Source organism: Pseudorasbora parva, chromosome 4 (genome assembly GCF_024679245.1).
Source record: "Pseudorasbora parva isolate DD20220531a chromosome 4, ASM2467924v1, whole genome shotgun sequence".
Classification (NCBI taxonomy): domain Eukaryota; kingdom Metazoa; phylum Chordata; class Actinopteri; order Cypriniformes; family Gobionidae; genus Pseudorasbora; species Pseudorasbora parva.
The window spans coordinates 27,835,441-27,840,443 of NC_090175.1; positions in this window are offsets into that span (position 1 = coordinate 27,835,441).

Sequence of the window (5,003 nt, forward strand, 5' to 3'; positions counted from 1 at the left end):
TATGGCAACGCAATGCACTTTGTCTTTGTGTGTGTGAATTAATTTGTCCAATTAAAATAGTGTGACCTGTCTTTGAATGGTTGCTTTAACAATGTAATTAGAATGCCTTCACATAGACTTGTTACAAAGTGAACCTAACCCTTCACTAAGACCCTTTAAGAAGAAACCCCTAACTGGGATTTGCATTACTGATGAATCAAGTCTGTATTTAGCCTGACAAGCCAGACCCACATCAAGATGTTGGGTCTGGGAACTCACCATTGACAGGGCTCAATCTGAGGGGTGGGATAAACGGTTGTCTTTCAAATTCCCTCTGCATACAATTGGTTAGCGCTACAACCAACCAGAGCAACACGAAGTGGAGCTAGCTGATAATTAAACTTGTGGCAAATCTTAGAACACATCTTCCCTTCTTAGGCATGATTTCAGTGCCGTTCTTTTCTCAGAGAAAAGCTAAGTCTTCTAGAGTCGCGGCCAAAGCTGATTCAAAAGACCTCAGCTTCTTTGTTTAGAAGAAGCACGCGGAACCATCACAACTCTGCCGTCATTATGTTAAGCCTGCCAACCGACTCTGTACACAATGGCCCTCATTTATCAAAAGTCCGTACACCCAAACGGTGACTTTGAGATTTATCAATATGGACGTTGGCGTACGGCACGCTCAAATCCTACACCAGCTCAGGAGGTGGTGTACGCACGTTTGGAGTTAGTGCGAAAATGCACAGAAAAACAATTCCTAACACCACAAAACGCACTGACAAAGATATGCTATATTATGAGCACTGTAAACAACAACAACCACCAAAATAGTAATTATAAACTTCTGTGTTTATTTTTGTGCAACGTAGACTTCAATGTTTAATTTGTTTGACTATAGGCTACCAAAGCATTTGAGGCATGTATTCCTCCAGTTGCGAGCCTGTGCGTCACCTGCGCACGGACTGGGACTGAATAAGTCAGACTGACAAAATAATAAAAATGACATTCTTCTTCTTTTAAATAATAATAATAAAATAAATAATAATGGCATTCTTCTTCTAAATAACAATAAGCGTCATTAATAATAAAAATCATAATTATAACAATAAAAATAATACAAATACAAATTGTCATGCAATTATTAATGTGAATGAATGGTAGGCTACTCCATATCACATCATCATCATATCGTACACCCCAATAGCCTACATGTGCCGTGATACGAAATTAAATGCTAATTGTTTTAAAACGTGCTGTTAAATAATGCATTGTGATAATTTCTCATCCAAACAGCTTTAAACTGCTGGAGTGCGCTTCTCAACCTCCACACAACAGTACTCGTAATGTGGGTCCATATTTGTTTTTGTTTTTTTGGGTGCCTTTAATCCCACTCTTTAAACTCCCAAATAAAACAATTTCGCTTTTTTCCACTTCCCTGGGGATGGTCTCGATGGGCGCGTCTCAATCATCTCAATAGTTTAGTAGTCACTGTAGGCAAATAGTAGTAGGCACTGATCAGGGAGTCAGCCCATTGACTTATGTCCCAATAAGTGCCCTGACTAGTGGACTAGTAAGATGATTGAGACGCATATATGCCCGTTTCTACGCAAGATTGATAAATGAGGGCCAATGTGATTGGCCTGACCAGAGTTTGGTTTTTCCAAAAAATGGAATATTAAATAGCTGAGTTTTTTTGCTAACATTTTCTTACATCAAACAGGCAATAGGAAAGATGCTTGACAAACTAAAATTATTAAAGTGGTGAAACACGAAAAAGAATAAATACGTGTTTGTAATACCCAGATAGCAAAGAGACTGAACAACCAAGTATCCTCTCTCACATCTCCCCTCCCCCATTGACGGAAATGAGAGAGGGAGGGGGAGATGTGAGGGAGGATTTTTCAGGTGTTAATTTAAGTGCTATTCCGCCATACATTACAGTTCTCCTTTTTAACCTGCTAAGAAAAGCACCACGTTTTATTTTGTGTCATCATACTTGATCTTTCAACTATTTGTGTAACTGTATTTAAATAGGGAAACCGTGGAGGTGTTTGGTCGCTTTTCTAACTTGATCTCTGTTTGGTACCATAGTGAATAAACTGGGCTTAGTGGGCTAAGCTAAATGCTATCAGATCGTCACCACGTGTCAGTGATTAAGTGCACGCACTGAGACGAGAGAGGGATGTATCAACTCGTCTTAGTTAAGGGAATAACAGTTTAATATGAAAAAGCGGTGGAGTATCCCTTTTAAGGTGTGGTTATAAGTATGACCACTTCCCCCCCTTCTTAGTTCAGGAAACCAGTCAAGGACTTTTACCTTTGCACTATGAAAACACTTCCAACAGCGGCTGTTCAATCATTTAGAATGAATATAAAATGGAGTGAGTTAGTCAGCTGATTTATTTTAAAGATTGGTGGAGTATTGTTAAATTGTAGAGCCTTTATTGTCAGCACAAGGAAAGCACAGGTGTAATAAAACAAAAAGTTAAAATGAATAACTAACACAACTTCTAAATGAATACTATGAATGATAAAGGAATAAAGTGCATGAGACGCATAAAATATAATTAAAACATTGCCCCAGATGTGACTTCTGCCCGTAATGGTAAGGGGCGTGGCTTTTCTGGACAACCTGTGCTTTACACTTCAGCCATTAAAAATGCATGAAACTACATTTGGCCATCTAACCAATCTAAGACCATTGTGTTTTTCGGAGGGATGGGCTTCACAGGAAGCAGGAAGCAAACGAGCCGTTCAAAGGACAGTGGAGACAGCAGTGTGGAATAAAGGTAAAATATAAGAAAAATATGGCGTTTAAAAAAAGAAGAAGTATTAGCAAGTTATACTGCGTCTCATAAACACAACCAAGCCTAAAAAACACCACGGAACAACCCCTTTAAAATGTTAATACATAGTAGTTAAGGCCACCTAATATAAAGTGGGTTCATATTATTTTTAGCGAAATATATATGCTATTACTAGCTATATTATTTCTAATGAAAATTAGAGCCCATACACGAAGATACATTTAGCTATATACATTTTTTTTTAAATTATCGTATCGGCGTTTCATCCAGGCGATCCAACAAGTCCCAGAGTGGATAAATCTGAAAACGACACCCTTTCGTTTTGTGTGCTAATCCGCTGTATACAAAAAAGATCCAAAAATTAGCGTTCCATTATAAATATACTTTATTCTTATGAAAACACCTGGCTTCAAGAACGCAAATAAACTATATTTTGTCACAGTCGTGTGTTTATTATCTTCAGCTTTAAGTGGATCTTCTATTAGCATTGACTTTGTTTTGAAGAGCAGCCCCCTGCTTGGATTTTGCACCCAAGACCAGACTACACTCAAAAACATGCTTGGTCAGTCTTTAATGGGGCTGACTGAGTTTATTGTGACCATTTCTCCTTTAGGCTAACCGTTTCCACCTGGCTCTCTTCTTGAGAAATGGGAGTCATTCTGCTGATTCCATGTCTGCCGGGACTGCATGGCGGCTTAGATCAGCTTCAAATGGGTGTCCCCCTCTCTTGCTATATCCACCAACTTCAGTGATCCTTTTTGGGAGTTGGAAGCTTGCTCTGTGAATTCTTCCAATCCTAAAAAGGATCCTGTGCTGTCTGCATCTGGCTCAGAGGAGTTAGACTTGGTCACACCTGATGCGGTTTCATCCTTTTGCCATCCGGTCATACTTCAGACATTTTTCTTCCGTCACTGAATCACCGGAGCAAGAAATGCTTCACCTATTCTGACTCTGAGGATTTACGTCCACCGCTCAGGCCATTGACGTAAATCCTCTCAACTATTGATCTGCTTGGGTCACAGCAAAGGGTCTGCGGTCACCTAGTAATGCTTTTTGCCTTGGATAACAGATGCAATTTCTCTGGCCTATGAGGTGCGCAGAATCGCTTCACCTCTTGGTGTAAGAGCTCACTCCACCCATGGGTGTAGCTTCTTCCAAGAATCCATGCAACAACAACAAAAAAAACTAAGAACGTCCCCTTATGGGTGGCATTTGGGCACATCTTGACATTGTGTGCCAGATTTTCTTCAGGGCTTTCAGGGGGCATCGCTAATAATGAGGGGAATGAGATGCTGTGTTGCTAACCCTTGCTAACACACTACAAAAAAGAAAGAAAGAAATTCTAATAGCCCCCATCAATCTAAATTGGTTTATGGAAGGAGCAGGTTTCCGTGTGGAAACAAACGCCGTTTGATGGATGCAAAAGAGAATGTGTGCTTAAAGATGGCAAATGAGATCAAAGGTTATGCTCAATTACGATTTGAATCACATCTGCCGTAAAAAAAAAGAAGAAAAACAGATAAGATCAAGTCAGACAGCTGGACAGAGAGACAAAAACAGAAATCAATAGAGTATAACTGCAAACGGTCACAAGAATCTGTTGTTAAAACGAGAGTCCATACAAGACACTCTCCCTTTTTAAATATCTCTCCAATAATACACTTTGTATTTACTTCGCACATGGGCTTATTAAAGTCTACCGGCCTCACTGATGTTTCAAATGTGGCTGGTTTTTTTTTTGGTTTTTTTAAGATGTACATTTTATTCTGCTCCGCTGTGAATGTCAAACCTAGTCTGTATTACATCTGTCACCTTGCTATGAGCATAGTTTTACCCGTTTTTCCTCATTAATATTCTTCTAATGCCTGTATAGCAGTGGTCCCGTGTCACAACTACGTACCGCGGTAAAGGCTGTGTGGTGCCAGGTGCAGTGAATAAGGCAACTCTTTATGGTCCACATGGGGGTTGGCCGTGTCAGGCAACATCACGTTAATGATAATTTTGGGCTAAATTGCCAGAGGCTGGAAGTGGTTACAGGAAAAAAAAAACATAAAAACATAGGAGCCTCGCCAAAAAACCTGACTCAAATTAACAACAGCTAACGTTAAAACAGAGGACAGAGCTGATTAGATCTGCTTCGTTGCTCAGATAAACAGTTCATCTGGCTGTCTGAGTCATAAACATTGGCAGTGTACAGCTGAAGCACAACAGTAAGGA